Source organism: Amblyomma maculatum, chromosome 6 (assembly GCF_055883805.1).
Source record: "Amblyomma maculatum isolate TAMU_Amacu chromosome 6, ASM5588380v1, whole genome shotgun sequence".
Lineage (NCBI taxonomy): Eukaryota > Metazoa > Arthropoda > Arachnida > Ixodida > Ixodidae > Amblyomma > Amblyomma maculatum.
Window position 1 is genome coordinate 122,219,366 of NC_139349.1, and position 19,336 is coordinate 122,238,701.

Here is a 19,336-nt window from a genome sequence, read left to right on the forward strand (position 1 = left end):
AGCATTAGGTGCTCTATCATAAGCAATGTTGCCTTAAATGACTTTATTATTGACAACTACTTTTGTAACTTTACCATAAGTGTAACAAAACTAATAGTCGGCAGAAGAAATATGATGCATATAGCAGTCAGTAGACCAACCATAGTACAATCTCCCTTTCGTATCGACTGTAGTTAGTAATCTTAACCAGGACCTTGTTCATAATTTAAACCATTGTTCTAATTAATGTTCTAATATGCTAAAGGTTTATCCTTTCAAACCCTCCTTCCTCTTAGTTACCTCACATCAGGCAACTATTAAATTCCCCCCCCCCCACCACCTATTGAAGCTGGCCCGCATATAGGTACAACATGCGATCACTGCTTCTACTTGGATGTAAAACTGTATTCGCACTTAAACCTTCATATGCAAGTTCCTCACATTAAAAATGATCTAGAATATGGCATACATATTCTAATCAGGGCACGAGCCTTCTTTTCACTTACGGCACTGATGCCATTATAATATGAAATAAACCACTTCTATATCACCTACGGAATGTTTCCTAGGAACGCACCATGCACTTTTAAATTGTCTGCAAAAGAATGAAAGCCGAGCAATTAGAATAATTGCTTATAGATCGAACGATACTAACAGCAGATAGAAATGACGAGGCTTGAAGTACAGTCACGGGTAACTTAGTCGAAGAAACGCAAACAATATTCTTCAGTCATACACGAAGAGGGATCAGCGGCGTTTCATGCAAAGCTTTCGCCTCATCGCGCGCTGATGATAATGTTGGCCAGTTCCTTTGTATCGAGTACAGCACTGGTTGGTCTCCCATCCGGCTTTGGCCAAAGTGCCTCCTAGAATACGTTTGGAGAAAGACATCGGTGTTTCGCGGTAGTCAAAGTTTGACGTAGCCTCTGAATGGCTGGTTGAGTGACGTCATCAAGCCACTGGCGTCACTGGCAGTGACGTCACACACCTAATGATGCCGTCGTCTTATGAAGTCACATGACTCATGACGTATGACTATGGCACTGACTCAGCACTGCAATACTCATGACGTAATTAGGTGATGACGACACCATATATTCATTTCCGGTGACACATTTTGCCGACATTACTTAGCGAACATAGCCATCTAATGCTTTCGCACTAATAACTTCTTAATATGCGCCCCCATTATCTCCTGAATTCACATTACGATACAGCCTTAAGGTGCTACATTATCTGAAAAACAACTCGACAACAACATAATGCCCCGCTATAACAAGGCATGCTAACGAACCGCCGACTTTCATAGGCAGAACGTCCTACCGCCCTTCAGTCAAGGACGGCCGCGTGTTTCTTTCAATAATTTATTACATATCACAATGCATTTCCACTGATGTTTTGTTAAACTCGCTTTTCTCTCAATTGTTCAATATAACCCCAATTGTGTTTAATCCCTATGTTACGTACCAGGAAAGGTGAGTCAACTGGTATCACGTAGATATGACTTAAGAATTTCGGTTTGCTAAATGTCAACTCGCAGAGAACTGATAATGAATACACCTTCAATGCTATGAGGAATTGCTCTAAAGAAATGACAGAAGCCATACTAAACGAAGATACTAATAAAACTTCTAGCAGGCACTTTGGTGCACTAAAGTGTGATGAGACGAAAGCGTTTGTTCGAGTGCGGCTGATTTCTTATTTACTGCACCTGCTTCTGAATGCTGAGCTGTGCGGCGTTCAAGAAAGCCCCTGGATCGGGCACCCGGTGGGGTCAACTTTGCATGCGTGAATCGCCTGGTGATGTCATCGGTGATGACAAGACGTGACGTCATATTGACGCAACAAATTGGCAGAGCCGATGACGTCACAAGGTGATCGCGTTACAATTTCGCGGTATCCTGCGAATCTTGAGAAGATGTGGCCATTTCTCGCGGACGCTCGCAGAGACGGACACGCTGTTGAGTTATGAGCTATTAAAGGCTTGCGCCTTTATACTACAGCAAATATGAAGCGACCAAGTTTGAGAAGAGGGCATAGGAATATTACGATGCAGCACAAAGCACCAAAGAGTATGCAGTTTAAATAAGCATTTCTGATATTCAAATGCGACTTTCAGGCTGTAGTCGGAGCCCGAATGCAGAATGCAAGGTATAGTGTGTTTTCACGAAACGTTCAAATATCAGATTTCTTCACCTCTACCAATGAAAATTTATTCTCTGCATAGACTGATTTTGTCACTGCCACGTTTCAACTACGAACAAAAGTGACCTCCGAATGTTTTGACTGTTTGTATAAAAGGCACTGTATAGGATGCCCAAGCTAACGCTATAGCCTGCGATTAAAAAATAAAACATTTGAGGTATAGGTTCATTTGCGCAGAGGTGCCAGCCGTCTTGCGCACCGCAGAAATTTTTTTTGCAACAAATTAATTGGCATTTTAGATATTTTCTAAATTATTAAATGTAGACTTTAGACAATACACGTGATGCGCAAAGTTTTAGAGCGCCGAAAAAAAGCTCAAATCCCCGTTCCATTTATTTGCGGTAAAGAAAGCCTCACGTGTAACTTATTTTCTATCTCCAAAGAATGTCCGCAATATACAAAATATCGCGTGACTGACGCATTCTCGCACCGCGGCTGACCTGTTCCAATCATGGTTTGCGTGACCGAAATCAGCTGAGACCGTGGCTCCGTGGCCCCGCTGCAGCGGCAGGCCGATATGTCTGCGTTGGTTTCTTCGCCCGCATCAGCCACTCGGCGCACGTTACCAGGGGGGTAATGCACGTCGAGTAGGTTGTGCTACACTCGTGTAGCGTCATCATGGCAGTCCCATGGGTACATGTACTTATCAGTGGGCTTTATCAAATAAAAGTACTTAACTATATTCACTTTACTCGCAAAAAAAAAGAATCTATAAACCTAACCTATACAACATTGGGTTTCTGAAAAAAATATTTTACGTTGCATTTTTATAGTAGTAAAATTTCAGGGATGTAGAGGCGGGTAAAAGTACACTTGCTACGGTTTCGTATCGCTTCGTCTGCTGTACGCACCGAGTTATACTACATGCGCAATGTACTGCGCGCGTTGTTTCCGGTGCGCCCTGTGGTTGATAGTATTTTTTGTGCGCCAGTCATTTCATCGCGCGCGAGTAACTCGATTCTCATGGCCGTAGGCAGTTTAAATGCCCGTTCTCGGCGTCCAAGCAGATGCTAAAAAATGCAGAGAAACCAACATTTGTGCTAGATAGAGTCAGTGGCCCATGCGACATTGGGCCTACCTTCACTCGAAAGCTAAGGAATACAACCGTCCACTTGCACAAGAGACCTCATCATGTTTTTACCCAGCACATGCTGTAAGCACGCAACGCACTGCGGCTCTATCTGCGCCGCGCAACCAACCGCTCTCTCCGGCACCGAGTTTCAGCCCCAGGTCACCATTGTGTCCAAAACAAGATGCCGAACGCAATCAGGAATTTATTTTCATGAGCGAATACTGTTTTTTTTTCTCTACTTCAAATGGGCCTATCTCCCCACCTTATTGTCTTTACCGGTTGCATTTCTGCATAGATTATCATATCCCGCTCACCAAGGCTCGCCGCCACCTTGACCAACCATCCAACTCGCACAGTCGAAAAAACATTTCGAATGAATCACTCGAATTGAAGTAACAATATTGAATTGCGCCGCAGTACCGTCCCAATCTTCGCGCCGAACTTCACGTATTTCTATCTGCAATGCATACGGCCTCCGTAGTCAGCATTCTTGCAACGTTGCCAGATTTGTACGCCGTAAGTTGGGCTAAATTTGGCCCTAATTTTTCGTGAAAAATGGTGGCTACCATGCGCGAAGTACTATGATAGCTGCGAACACGGTTACCGAAGAATTGGAGAGGGTTTAAATGGAAGTGACGCCACCGTTTTCTCTCTTCTTGTTTGTATTAACGCTATGCACGTCACGATGCAACTTGCTGCGAGCTCGCCGTGCTCGCTTCAACTATCCCCAACATATTGCCCGGCTGGCATAGGCGACGACTCGTTCCAATATCAGCCAACCCCTGGAATTCGGCCATTGAATCACGAGCGCAGCTAATTTCGTTCACTGAAACAACGGATTGAGAACACCACTCTCATGATCCGCCAATGCACTGGTAATGTGATAGTTTTTGAATTTCGTGGGCTTTGTTTAGAGCTAGTAGAAAAAAACCACTTGAGGCATTGTTTGTCGGAAAAAAATGGAATGGGGTTTCAGAAGGGCTCGCCAAATTTTCAAATATACTTTATTGTCTAAAGGCAATATATAGCAAATTAAGGAAATGATCTTAATTACTATTTAGCAAATTTATTAATAATAAATTACCTGTGGTGTGCCAGACGGCTGGACGCTGTTTTCAGTTGGGTTCCCTGGCCTAAATCAAACTTTTTTTTATAACGCTTGGCTAAAGTTAGCCTGGAAACCCATTATATTCTGCTTATAATATCTTACTTTGCGCTCTGTTTGAACGAGGTAACTTCAGCTATCGCACCTGTACAGACAGCTGACCATCCCTGAAAGTTCATAATAGCTTCAGTCGAAAGTTTGGGTATCCTTATGTCTTAACGTCACTGTGGACTGGATATTCTACACTCGAAAAACTCAATGCAGGCAGTTGTGCCATTAAAGCGATTGACGATGTTTATTACGTAGGCGAGAGCAGGGCAAAACGCAACATTTTAGCGCTTAGCGACCTCTAGTGTGCACACATAAAATCATAATGGCTTGGTATTTATCCAACATGTGCCGTCATTTGTCAGCTGCATACGTTGTAAAGGTAGACGGGATTGGTTCTTTTTAAGAGAAAAAAAAATCACAAAGGCGCTTGGGTGAACACGAAAGCTGTGAAAAAGACGGGGCTTTCTGCATGACTAAATTTTCGGCATCGTGCAAGCTGAAATTCCAAACATTCTGGATGCACGTAAGTATTTATTTATTGCAATTGGTTATCCTTCTTTATTTATGCGAAGTTTCGGAGTTTTTTTTCCGCCTGTTGAAACGATGAAATTATTTTAGTAGGTGGCTTCGCATGGGGCACAAAGCTACATTGTGTTCTTTTCGATGAGAAAAAATTCCATCAATCTTTAAAACCTATTTAGTTGACTTGTGACGGCGCATGTTAGATAATGGCTTTGTGTCTGGTGCTTGAGGTCTGTGTGTACGTTCTCGTTTTTTAGGAAGCTCTGGATATACAAGAGAAAGAGAAGAATTGGCAGTTGGTGAGAAGAAAATATGAAATAAGCGTTGGAGAGCTTCAAGGAGAACAGATATTTCTTCCGCGGTGACGCGGTGATTGGAATTGCTTAGTGTGTGGCGGTCCATGGAGTAAACAGATCCGGGGTGTGTTCGGATATAATGTTGTTCATGCGGGCAATGGGCTCACGTAGATTGTGTTGGTACCCACTGAGTGAACTACGTGTATATTTGTTGCAAATAAGGGATCAGGTTTTAGTTATTTAAGAGCGTCTCATTTTGCCCTACGGCCTGTCGCATTTGTCCCAGAGCTTGGGGCATAATGCGACATTTAAAATTTTTCAAAACCTTAAATTTTGCAATCTTCAGCAACAGCTCAGCATTTCAAGTTTTCTGTGCAGGAGGCTAGAAAGGTATCAAATATTGCTGCAATGCTTGTTTTTCTGTACCTGTGAAAAATAAATAAATCTGCAATTAGCAATTTGTGTCGCCTTTTGCACGCTGTCCTATTCACGGAGGATTAAATTTTACTTTAGCCATTTGACAATAATATATTTAAAGCAATTCTATAGCACTGCCTTTCACGCTCCGTTTGCCGAGAGCCTATTTAGGGCAGCCAGCCTATGTATAGGACATTATAAAATGCGCTACTTACCGTGATCAACATCTGTATATTTTGTATTCACTTTTCGCGTAATAATCAGTTTGGCCCTAAATAGTTTTGCTGCCTCCGTTTTCTCCTCCTGCCTCATCTCAACCACATCGCGCCTGCAGGTAACGTTTCGTAGGTAAAAACTGGAAATTTAGGTACAGTAAACTTCGCACAGGACGAGTTTCAAAATTAAACCTCCATTAGAGCTAACCTTGTCTTTGCGAAAAAATATAAAAGGGGCCTCTACTTTGTATTTATCTGTAATTTTTGAGATTGAATATCCGGCCGTGAAGTTTTGCAGCCGGAGAGACACTCTCGGGGACATCAGATTGCTTCTAACCCCTTATCAAAGTTGACGCTCATTGGTCCCTGCTATTAAGCTCTTTCAAGACGCGTGAACAGAAACGCTAGAGTGAGCTAAGCACAGTGCTGTTCGGCGTCTCTTCGACATTTTCTGTTGATGCTGTCATCAATAATTAATACTCAATAGACATCACTGCACAGAATAGAAATTTTGCTGTCGGATAGTTGCTGTCCTCGCATCTCAATGAGTCAGCGACAGTTTTGAATTCGTCGAAGTTTTCCATGAGGCTTTTGAAATGGCAGCATATGTCCCTTGCAAGGCATTCGGTAAAAGAACAGTTACATCATTCATTTTAACAACAGAAGTCTTAACGTCATTCACACGGGCTCATAATTTTATCTTGAAGATGGCATTGCATGGACCGCAAAAAAATAAGAATGGAACATTGGCTTTTATAGACAAGCAATGCAGTACATGACGGCGTCATTGAGAGGGCCCAGAACAGTGGACTTGCAGGCACTGGTAAGTCCACGTCAGCTGTTCCCATATTACATCTAGTGCACTCTTCAAAGCCGCTACGTTGAGGATGCAGTCGCTTTCTGAAAGACACCCAATGTTGTACCTAATAAGTACATTCTCGCTTCCATGATAGTAGCCCTTAATTTGCGGATTCATAGGCGTATACGCAGGTCGAGAGGCAGAGTAGAAAATCTTATATGTGGCATGTTTTCACTCCCTCGACAATGTCCTAACGAGAGTTTTCGGTTGTCCAGCTTCACCTTGAGGCAAATAGAAGGAATAATATGAAGATAAAGTTTTGCCTTCACTGGCTTGCTTTGTCATGTCAAGACATACCACTCAACCAACCAGCAAAGAAACAAAAATAAATAATATATTGTACAACTGGGGAGTCCGTAATCAGCCAGCTATGGGCGGACTTCTTCAGATTAAACTTTCGCCGCACAGGACGTTACTCTAAAGATCCACTCGGCAGTTTCCAGGGAACGTTTTTGCTAGCGACCCATTTTTCGTGCGCAGAAAACAATCTTGGTCGGGAATGTCTTCCGAGCTACATCACCTTGTCATTTAACAACTCAAAAGGGTGAGAACTCCAACAAGCAAGTCTAGTTAAACTTCCTCTTTTAATGTTTTTTATAACAACTCCGAAAGGCTTATCCCCTTCCAAACAATTTAGGAAAAATACACTCTCCTGCTTCCAGCTGCTTCCAATTAAACACTATAAATCCATTGTTAAAATGAATACCTTCCCTCCGAAAGATTGCTATCGGTAATGTACCAGTGTGTTGCCTGAAAAGGAATGCATTTGCTCCTGGCGACAGCTGTATTTTCGTTACTCTGGTAAAGTATCACTTTATATGGACCAGCAGTGCACAACATAAATGAAAAAAAAAATTAAATAAAGGGCTCTTACTGGCAGTTTCTTTGGTACAACGTACCAATGCAATGTTTTACAGGAGTTCAAAACTGATCCGAAACCTATCATTAATTCCCATAATCAAAACGTTTCACACAATTTTCTGGTGTATGTTGTTCAGGTTGTGTTCTATCTTCTCAAGCAAAATAACCACAGACGGTCGAAGCCGAACAAGGCCACAATAAGAACTGACGTTCCGCACTATACGGCTGGAAGAACGAACTTAACAACACCTGAACCATTACAAGTTTTCTCTGGGTGTATGTAGCCCTTCTGCTTAAGCTACATATACGTGCCCTCCCAATTCAATGTTTAAAATGCACTCAGGCGTGCACACATATAAATAACAATATATCGCTTCTATGCGCTGTTCCTTGAGCACGCAGGAGACATCACTGTCTACTACCTTCAAGGAGGTATACGATTGACGGCGCTGTTAGGGGGAGGATTAAGGGTGTTCCATTTATGGCAATGAAACTGGTAGCTATTAGAAATTCTAACTATGGAAACTGTAAGACATATTATTTTCTAAGGACAAAACCCCGCCTGCTAAACTTCTTTTTGAATGCGAAATCTCATGCTACACAATCGATGATGCCAGGTTTTTCTCATGTAAGCCCTGTAAAAATAGAGGTGTAGTCTTAGCGCAAAGGTGCCGTTATATAAACGAGCTCAAGATATGTAAAAATGACTGCAGAGCTTCTACACGGACTACATTTTCACTTGTTCAAACTGCTTAATCAGTGCGAATCGAGACACGACGCAAACCCATTCACGAACCATAATTTTCTGCCAAAATAGAAGCCTGGGCGAGTTGGTATGTATACATTCCAAAACAGCGCAAAAGAACAGGGACGAGAGAACGAGACATACAACCCGAGCGCTCGTGTTGTACGTTTCGTTCTCTCGTCCCTGTTCTTTTGCGCTGTTTTAGAATGCGTAATTTTCTCTTCTATGTTTGTGCCTTTTGATCAATTTAAAAAACCTAATCGATTTAAAAAGCCGTATATCGCACTGAGCTTGAAATTCGCACATCATCCGTGTTTCTTTTGAGCTATTTCCCGCTTTCACAGCCTATGGGCAACGGCAGACTTCAAAAATCATTTTTCGGCCTTGATGTTTTTATCCATCAGATATCAATGTAGACGGTCATCTCCATGATTCCAAATGTTACACGTTCCCTGGATGGATGGATGGGTGGAATATAGGAGCGTCCCCTTTGAAAAAGGGGTGGTAGCAGTAGCTATCATGCTCATTTTTGTGACTGTATCCTAATTATTGATTTAGAATGGTTAACTAAACCATCATTCTATTTATTAAATTTTTTTCCGACATTACTAACATTATGTCACTTTCCTGCTTTTAAGCCACCAATCTTCCAGTCGTTTTTTGCTAGTTTCCACCGCCGGTTTATTCACCCGGCCACTGTTATCTCTAAACCCCAGAGCTTCAGGAACAGTGATTGCGCCTGCACCAACTTCCGGATGAATAGCATTACATTCGAGTATAATATGGTCAATTGTTTCACTGGAGTTTCCACATACAGCACATGCGTCATCTCCATTGTTAAATTTCTTTTTGTAGCTGCGTGTTCTAAGGCACCCTGATCTAGCTTCAAAAAGTAGGGCACTGCCTCTTGAGTTATCAAAGAACTCTTCCTTCCTGATCTGCATTTTCCACTTTCAGTATAAATCCACACTCTGTTTCTTTTCCATCGAATTTATCCAATTTTTACCTTCTGTGTTTTTCACCTGTTGCTTAATGCTCTTTATTTCTCCGTCCTTGTTACTAGCATACTTACTAATTAGTTTCCTAGTTCTTTTCCTCCATTGTGAGTCAACGCTTTTTAGGTACAGGTATTTAAATACTTTAGCTGCCCATCTGTTACTGTCCAATTTCCTCAGGCCTTCCTCATATAATATTTTTTTCTGAGCTTCCCGTACTTCGGAAGATGCCCAGCCCATATCTCCCTGTACCGCCTCATTTGTAGTTTTGCCGTGGGCACCTAGTGCTAATCGTCCAATGGATCTCTGATTTGTTTCTAATGTCGACTGTACCTCTGATTTTAGGCACAAAACCGCATTTCCGAAAGTAAGTCCGGGCACCATAATTCCTTTCCAAATACCCCTCAAAACCTCATACCTATTGTATCCCCACAATGCCTTATGCTTCATTATCCCGGCATTCCTTCTCCCTTTGGCCTTAAGTGATTGCTCAAGGTTTCCGATGTATGCCAATCCTTCGTTTACCCATACCCCCAGATATTTATATTCAGCTACTCTAGGTATTTCATGGCCTTGTATTTTAAGACCCTGATCAGTTGAGTCGTTGAAAATCACGAGCCCCGACTTAACGGCGCTGAAACTGAAGCCTAGAGCGTCCCCTTCGTCTCCGCAATACTTAACTAGAGTTTGCAATTCTTCCAGACTCTCACCTAGCAGCACAATATCGTCTGCATACATCAAACCGGGGAGGCGCTGCTCTACCGCCTCTCCACCTAATCTATATGACAGGTTAAAACCTAGGTTACTGTCTTGTATCCTTCGTTCCAGGTTTGTCATATAAAGCATGAACAGCACCGGTGATAGAGGACAGCCTTGTCTTAATCCTTTGCATACTTTGACATCCTCCGTACTTCTTATCCCTTCCCACGTAATTTCTACTTTGTTATCCCGGTATATTTCCTGTAGGAACTCTATCATCTCATAACCGATACCTTCTTCTTTTAATATGTTCCACAGGAGTTCCCTCCTTACGTTGCCCTAATTTTCATTTATGCTCCCTCTTGATTCGCAAACTGACAAACGGGTGCTTTGTATTTTGCCATACATCAGGCATTTGTTATCTTATATCCGCATCGGAACCCTGTATTAAACTCCTAACGAGAGCTTAAATTAAAAATGCGTCTTTTATTCTAAGCGCTGTTTTCATCTATACAACACCAACACACAATTAAGGTAGAAAGCACGAATAAGGAATGCCAGTTTGGTATTGAAGCGCTAATAACTCAGAGGAGGTAGCTCCTGACTCGCTTGTTTACCACAACCATGGCCTCAGCTTGTTGAAAGCTGTTACGGACTAGGAATATGTGGCGAGTTTCGGTCATTTTACTTCACAGCCTTTTTTCATTTCACGCTAACGCTTCCAATTTCAATTCTATATTCTAGGTAGTTTGTAGTGTAAGGAAAAAGTTGGTACAGTTTGTTTGTTGTCGGCGTTTTCTTATGCTTATTCCGAACTGCAGAAACCGCGTTCAGCGTGTTTTACTCATGAAGTTCCTAATGTTTTTAGGCCGCTTCCAGGTGCAAGAAATAAAATTATGTGAGTGCTTCCCATTACCCCTCCCTATATAAGTAATATGTATGGTGATTTGATATATCAACCTCAAAGCTCCATACAGTAACATACTAAAAGCATGAATTTCTTTCAGCTGACTGAAAAACCTTTTTTTCCTGTCCTGTAGGGTTTTAATTACATGTATATTGTCACGTAGTGGTGACGAGGTCGACGACACAAATGAAGGGGCCGATAATTGCACTAAAGAAACTCTTAATTTGGGCTGACTTGCGCCCGCAAAAGAGCTAAGCAACTCGGCGGCGGCGATAGAAACAAACGTGCTCGTCGATCGTCGAACAAATAATGCCCGTCACACTCGGCAACGCTCAATTTAAAGGCTGCACAGAACAATCTAGATAACGTCGCAAACAGCTACCAGCACGGGCTGGAACAATGTGGAAAGACACCCGAGTGGCCGGAACCTTCGAGACAGATCTCGGTGCATCTTTCGCTACAACAAAACTGATAAAGGTGTGACTTGCGACATCGAGCATTAACAAACAAAGATTACGGAACTGATACGCGGTCCAGAATCAGAGTGATAAGCCTGTATGCCGGCGGCTGTTAAAAAAACAACTACTGTTTGAAGGTTTCGCGGCATTACTCCCCCCTTAAAAAAACATCGCCTCGATGTTCCAAAACAAAGAAACTTAAACATAAACACTGCAAAGTTTAAACACCACAGATTCTTTAACGCGCGTAATATGGCTTCAGTCGTACAACATGTACAATTTCTGGGCGTGCGCGTCGCCGTTGTGATGCTGACGTTCCGTCGGGAATGACTTCATAGTCGAGTGGTCCGACGCGGCGAAGGATTTTGTATGGCCCAAAGTATCGACGCAACAACTTTTCACTTAATCCGCGACGGCGAATTGGTGTCCAAACCCACACTTGGTCTCCTGGATTGTACTCTGCATGGCGTCGTCGTAAATTGTATCGTCGACTGTCGGTGCGCTGTTGGTCTTTAATACGCAGCCGTGCGAGTCGTCGGGCTTCCTCTGCACGCTGCAGGTAGGCGGCGACGTCAAGGTTGTCTTCGCTGGTTACGTGCGGCAGCATTGCGTCGAGCGTCGTCGTGGGCTCCCTGCCATACACAAGCTTAAACGGCGTCGCTCTGGTCGTCTCCTGGACTGCCGTGTTATACGCGAAGATCACGTACGGCAAGATGGTGTCCCAGGTCTTGTGTTCAGCGTCGACGTACATAGCGATCATGTCCGCGATCGTTTTGTTCAGGCGCTCCGTGAGGCCATTGGTCTGGGGATGATACGCAGTTGTTCGTCGATGGCTTGTGTGACTGTATTCCAGGATGGCTTGCGTCAACTCTCCCGTAAACGCCGTTCCCCTGTCCGTGATGAGCACTTCTGGGGCGCCGTGTCGCAAGAGAATTTGTTCGACAAAAAATTTGGCGACTTCTGCCGCGGTACCATTTGGTAGTGCTCTTGCTTCGGCATAACGGGTAAGGTAGTCAGTGGCCACGATTATCCACTTGTTACCCATAGACGAAGATGGAAAGGGGCCGAGGAGATCCATCCCAAGTTGCTGAAAGGGCAGGATTGGGGGCGGAATCGGGTTTAGCAGTCCTGCTGGTCTGATCGGTGGCGTCTTGCGTCGTTGGCACTCACGACACGTCTTCACGTAGTGGGCAACTTCGGCAGGCAGTCGCGGCCAGTAATACTTCTCTTGGATTCGACGCAACGTGCGCGCAAATCTGAGGTGGCCTGCTGTGGGCTCATCGTGCAACGCCTGCAGAATTTCTTGCCGGAGGGTTTTAGGCACTACGAGAAGCTGCGCGGTCTTGTTGGGTGCGAAGTTCTTCTTCACGAGGAGGCCATTGCTTAACGTGAAGGATGATAAATGTCCCCTGAACACACCAGGAGGGGAAGCGGTCTTTCCTTCCAAGTAATCGGCTAGCGCTTTCAGCTCAGGGTCTGATCGCTGTTGTTCTGCGAAACTGCTGGCGCTTACCGGTCCCAAAAAGGCGTCGTCGTCATCGTTCTTCGGGGGAGCATCGACGGGAGCGCGGGATAAGCAGTCTGCGTCGGAATGCTTTCGGCCCGACTTATAGACTACAGTCATGTCAAATTCTTGAAGTCGTAGGCTCCATCTGGCAAGGCGGCCGGAAGGATCTTTCAAATTAGCCAGCCAGCAGAGCGCGTGATGGTCGCTTACCACCTTGAATGGTCGGCCGTATAGGTATGGACGAAACTTAGAAGTGGCCCAGATGATTGCAAGGCACTCCTTCTCGGTCGTCGAGTAATTTACTTCGGCTTTTGTGAGTGACCTGCTAGCGTAGGCGATTACTTTCTCCTGTCCGGCACTCTTCTGGACGAGAACGGCTCCTAGGCCCACACTGCTCGCGTCGGTGTGAATTTCGGTCTCGGCGTTTTCATCAAAGTGGCCAAGTACGGGAGGGCATTGCAGGCGGCGCTTGAGTTCGTCGAAGGCTTCTCATTGCGGCGCTTCCCATTTAAAAGGTACGTCAGCCTTTGTAAGCTGCGTCAACGGTTCGGCGATCCGCGAAAAGTTTCTGACAAATCGTCGATAATAAGCGCACAGCCCAAGGAATCGGCGCACAGCTTTCTTGTCGGCAGGCGGTGGGAATTGTGCGATTGGAGCTGTTTTCTCCGGGTCCGGGCGAATACCGTCCTTGCTAACGATGTGACCTAGGAACCGGAGTTCTTCGTAAGCGAAGTGACGGTACGGGCAGTGCCGCAGAATGTGGCCGGCCTCACCGCAGTGCAAGCATAATGGCCGGTTGTTCGCTGTCCCCCAGGCGTCGCACTTCCTGGGGTTTGAGGGTCGTTGGTAGGCTTGGCGGGCGGGGGCCAAGGGGCGGTTTTCAGGAACAGGGCGGTAGCGGCGAGGGCTGGGAAAGTCATCACGTCGGGGCGGAGGGCGACGTAATGCACCAGCGTAGTTCATCGCTGTTGCTTTTGTGCTGGAACAGTCACAGCCGTCGCTTCAGTAACGCCCAGCGCCTGCTGAACTTCTTCACGGACGACGTCCGCGAGCGTCGCCACCTGGGGTTGTTGCGATGATGGCAACATTCGGCGGAGCTCCTCTCGCACGATCTCCCGGATTAGGTCCCGAAGGTTCTCTCCGCTTGCAGATGTGCTGGGGTAGTGGCATGAGTAGTTTGGTTGAAGTGGTCGCTCGTAGTGGCGCATCCGGGTATCCAACGTCTTCTCGATGGTCGATGCTTCACTCTCAAATTCTTCCACAGTTTTCGGCGGGTTCCGGACAAGCCCCGCAAAAAGCGACTCTTTAACGCCTCGCATTAAGAATTTCACTCTGTCATCTTCGGTCATGTTAGGGTCGGCGCGGCGAAACAGGCGTTTCATCTCCTCTACGTAGGCCAGGACGGGCTCGTTTGGTAGTTGAATTCTTGATTGGAGGAGGGCCTGAGCTCTTTCTTTTCTGACAGAACTTGTAAAGGCCATCAAGAACTGTGCTTTGAATATCTCCCAATCCTTGAAAGAAGTCTCGTGATTTTCAAACCAAACTCGGGCATGTCCTTGAAGAACAAAGTAGACCTGCCTGAGTTTCGCAGCGTCGTTCCAACCGTTGAATTCTGCCACACGGTCGAAAAGGTCCATCCAGTCACCCGCATCTTCATCCGATCGTCCATGGAAGCAGGGAGGCTCACGGGGTTGGACGAAAACAACCGTTGCTGTAGTAGGCTGGGCCATTGTCAGCGTCAATTCCTTCCGAGATCGAATGGGGTCAGATCGAATGGGACCGTGTTCGGGTTGTAGGCCTTGAAGTCGGCGGCTGGCTCGGTGACCTGTAGGCTGGTCTTCCAGGGCGACAGGAATACGGCTTGGGTCTTCGCTTGAAGGACCAAAGGCAGCACCTCCACCAGATGTCACGTAGTGGTGACGAGGTCGACGACACAAATGAAGGGGTCGATAATTGCACTAAAGAAACTCTTTATTTGGGCTGACTTGCGCCCGCAAAAGAACTAAGCAACTCGGCGGCGGCGATAGAAACAAACGTGCTCGTCGATCGTCGAACAAAGAATGCCCGTCACACTCGGCAACGCTCAATTTAAAGGCTGCACAGAACAATCTAGATAACGTCGCAAACAGCTACCAGCACGGGCTGGAACATTGTGGAAAGACACCCGAGTGGCCGGAACCTTCGAGACAGATCGCGGTGCATCTTTCGCTACAACAAAACTGATAAAGGTGTGACTTGCGACATCGAGCATTAACAAACAAAGATTACGGAACTGATACGCGGTCCAGAATCAGAGTGATAAGCCTGTATGCCGGCGGCTGTTAAAAAAACTACTGTTTGAAGGTTTCGCGGCAATATCGAGGAACTAAATGAAGAGTGATCACTGAACTAAGTTTAGATCCTCTTCTTACCCTGTTTTACATTCAATAAATGCCTAGAGACGCCTTCTTCTTTTGCTACAGGGGGCATCTGATTATTATATCTGCCCCCTGTGAATGCAGAACTGGGTAAGCAGAACGAATCACAGTGTTAACTGCGTGTTTTCTTAACTTCTATATGTCGTTTCCGTTCAGCGCTTACGAGCGTATAGTCAAGAAAACATGACAGCACACGGCAAGAAAAAACAATGTATGGCAAACGAAATCACAGGCGGCATAGGGACACAACCACTATATCCTGCTGGCCCGTCGCGGTACACCATCGTAAAAAAAGCCGCGGGTGCCTCACCAAGACATTTAAGCGCGTCAGGTTGGCGGTGCTTTACGGCCCTTCCTACGCAATAAAAATGCGGCTTTCTGCGCCTCGTTCGTTTCCTTCCTGTTTTCTCGTATTTAGCCCCTTTCTGTCCAAACCGAGGTTAGTACCGCGCTGAACGCACACATTTGTTCCCACGCCAACGGTGCTTCATGAGCTTTGCAGTCTATAGCTTGCTGTGGTAGACACATTTAGGTCAAGAAAAACAAAACGTACACGAGGAAACACATAGCATACATATATGCGAAGCGCTGTGCTTTCCCATTGGTTGTGCCAAATCAAAGCTGCGTTCAGTTTGATAAAGTTCACTTTTTACGTTTATGGTAGTGGCGAATGTCAGACATTTGTTTTTAACGAATTGTTTCGAATGTCAGGTTGCCTGCACTAGGGGCAAGCCGTATTCCTTGTTTGAGCCTTGTCTTGGTTATCTCCTTCAAATTTAGAGTAATTATTCTGGAAAGTAGAACCAATGCATTCTGCAAAAGATGCTACGAATATCGGATTAAATGGTGGAGCATGCTCATGATGTGGCTTCTATAGGTGGTTAAGATGTAATAATGATTTCTCCAAGGACAACAACTGCGGATGCTCGCCCTTTAATGGATGGTACAAACTGCCGCAATTTTAACTTAGGCTAGAGCTCATACTTGCTGCACCTACGAAGTATATAGTATTTTCTCTACTAATGCATATTTTTAAACGGCTTCATACATTTTGTAGCGATATTTTTTCCGTGCACAATTTCTTTACATTTTTGTTCATTTTCAAGGTTTAAGGTCATTTAGCTCTCATTAATTCAATGACGTTAAGAAGATGGAAAAAATGAGTTTTAGCATTAGAGTGACTAACAAGGACGTGCGCGCACACACACACACATGCAGACGCGCGCACACGCACGCACGCGCACACGCACGCAGATGAAGAGACAGAGACAGGATCTACGCGAGTGCACACCTGCTGACACCGTACTTCCCTTAGGAAACTCCCATGGCTAGATCTTTGCCCCTGCCGATTCGCTTCCTTCTCACCTGTAGAAGGTGACACAGAGAAGACATTCCACCTGCGAAAGTCATTTGATTTATAACGCGTTAGTTTACCAGAATCTGCATCCGCATATTTGCACAACTCTGCCTTGACCAATGAGGCAATATTTGGAAAATACTGCGGTAAATAATCGGGAACAGTTCTCAGCGGATTGAAGCTAAGGGCACAAAGGCGAAGTTTTATACAAGATAAGCAAGTCGCGCACTTGGGTGTGGATATATTGCGGAAGTCATGCTAAAAGAAGATAATCACATTATACAGCCTGCAGATAATGGGCGAACGCGCTTATGCAGCCCTCGATTCCTTCAGGGATAGCCTTATTTGAACACAGAATGTGCCACCAAATTTCATTCTAGGCGAGTGTTGTCCTCTTGCTATAAACAGGCAGTTGTGAATTACAATGCTCAGCTCATATTGGTAGCGGCCGCATATCAAAACGCGTCGTCACAGCCACTACAAACTGCGAAATTCTGATGCTGTTTCGAGATCGACCGCGAATCATACGTCAATAAGGGGCCACTCTGAAGGCTGCTCATTAGCACTTGACAATGCACATAAGCCGGTAGAAGTCGTTCAGAGAAGACGGTCTCCATTTCCTGCTACATTTTTGTTTTTTTTTTAGCAAAGGAAAGGCGCAGTATCTGTCATATATCCCGGGGAATAAATCAACTGCTTTCTAAAAGAAAGGAGAAGGCTGGGATTGAACGCAGAAGGAAAGAAATAGATGTCACAGTAAAATTGTACAGAGTAATTTCGGCCACCTGGGGATGCTTAACGTACACCCACCCAATTTTCAACGGTATCAAGCGAGCGTCGACAGTTCGTGGGATCAGTGCCCTATGACGGAACAAACCGGCAAGCTCGCCAAGAGTTTCCGCATGTTAACCGAGGCAAGGCCACGGTGGCTGTTGCTTGCTGTGCTGTTTTAGGAGATGCGCGCAGCCCCTTAGCTTTTCCTTTGATCGTAATAACGCTGGCACACGCCCCCGATATTCAGGAGAAGTCACGTGCCGCCCAGCTGCAACTAGCCTACTCAGTGTTTCTTTAACGAACTTTGCGATGAATTTTTCTTTTGCTCTTGTACTGTGTGCAGTTGTTTGTGCATACGGCTATGGCCCATGATTTTGATAAGCGTTAAACGCAAATAGTGAGATTTGTTTGAAGAGTGCTTACACTGCTACTATAAGCAATCTCTCTTACCCCTTCACTGTGTTAGCAGCTGCAATGCAAGGTATTGCGGTTAGCGAAAAAAAAAGGTCGGGGCTGCGCGCAATTAACTCCTGGAAAAGCTTAGGGGAAGACGGTCACCGTAGCCGCCTGGTCTTCGTGCGCATGCGGCAATTATCGACGAGTTTGCCTGCTCGTTCCGTCATATCGTGCTGATCAAGCGAACGGCGGACGCTCGCGGATAACGCAAAAAATTGTAAGGGTGTACACTGATATCTCACTGCACACATAAGCCTCTTCTGTCTAGCCTCAATGAAACGCGGGCTATTAGTATTGGCACTAATAGCCAATACTCTTACTTAGGCTTCTTCGTTAACGTGTCCAAACTTTCCTGCTGGAACATTAACATACACACGCTGCAGGACCAACGACACAGCACGCGTTTGCGTTCCGGTTATACTTGACATGACTAGCGTATCTGTTGCCGCCTTTGCTTTGTTTGTGTTCTTTTTGCTCGAGCCACAATGGCTGTTACTGCAGTTTTTCCCTTTTGAGATGACGGAACCGGATGCTCTTGAGTCCTGTGTATAGAAAGGTAGCTCAGGGATGGTAAACCTCGCCTAACATAACTTTATCTGATAGTAACCAAGCGTACACAAAATGATTACGCGGCATACAGACACACTTTTTCTCACAAAACAATCTCAACCCATTTGAGGCGTTTTTGATTGGGAATTTATTGTACTTTTTGTCTTATAGCAGTTTTATTTTTCGCTTTAATTCACCCAGATCACGAAAAAGAAGAAATATTTCGCACTGCTACTGAACGTCCAGTAGAGAAGAGTGAAGTTCAAACAAGTCTTCGACGTTGTCGGCCACGCTCTTTTTGAACATGAACAAAACATTCTGTATGGCGTTTTACACCTACTGAACAGTCTACAACATGGCAGCATAGTAACAGGATGAGTGCCCTTCCCGCAAACAGTAAAGTGATCTTTTGCGGAAAATGCCAACGAGAAGTTCCTGACGTCGCAAGTAAGAAACGTTATCACCTAATGACAGTGGTTGGAAAGAAAGAAAAATTTGAGAAAAAGTAAAAGTGAATGTTTGACATTCAGGCAGTATAATAAACACATTGCCTCCGTTCTGATGACGGTGGCTTCCGACATGTGTAACAATATTCGGCAGGAGTATTACAAAGCGCAAACCATGACTCCTATTAACATTTTGGAGCTGGCTCGAAAGCCTGCATGGTTTTCATGGCGGCATGGAGGGAGCATAATTCATAGGCAGCTTATTGCTGCAAGTACAAGAATTACAGCCAACGGTTTGTAAATTTCTTTGACCCATATTGCTTCACAACCATTGCAGGTACTCGCTTTTATGTAAACTTGTTACATTCCCTTAGCGGTGGCGCGCGATTTTGCCTTTTCTGTGATAATTTCGTTCGAGGGTTTGTTTGCCTTTCTTGTACCAAA

The 19,336-nt window shown here is 45.0% G+C and overlaps 1 protein-coding gene across 1 annotated transcript in view; it reads left to right on the forward strand.

Annotated features, from left to right (window-relative positions):
• Nucleotides 1-19,336, forward strand: part of LOC146186690 (uncharacterized) — a 106,149-nt gene that overhangs the window by 64,041 nt on the left and 22,772 nt on the right. The window lies entirely within an intron of this gene.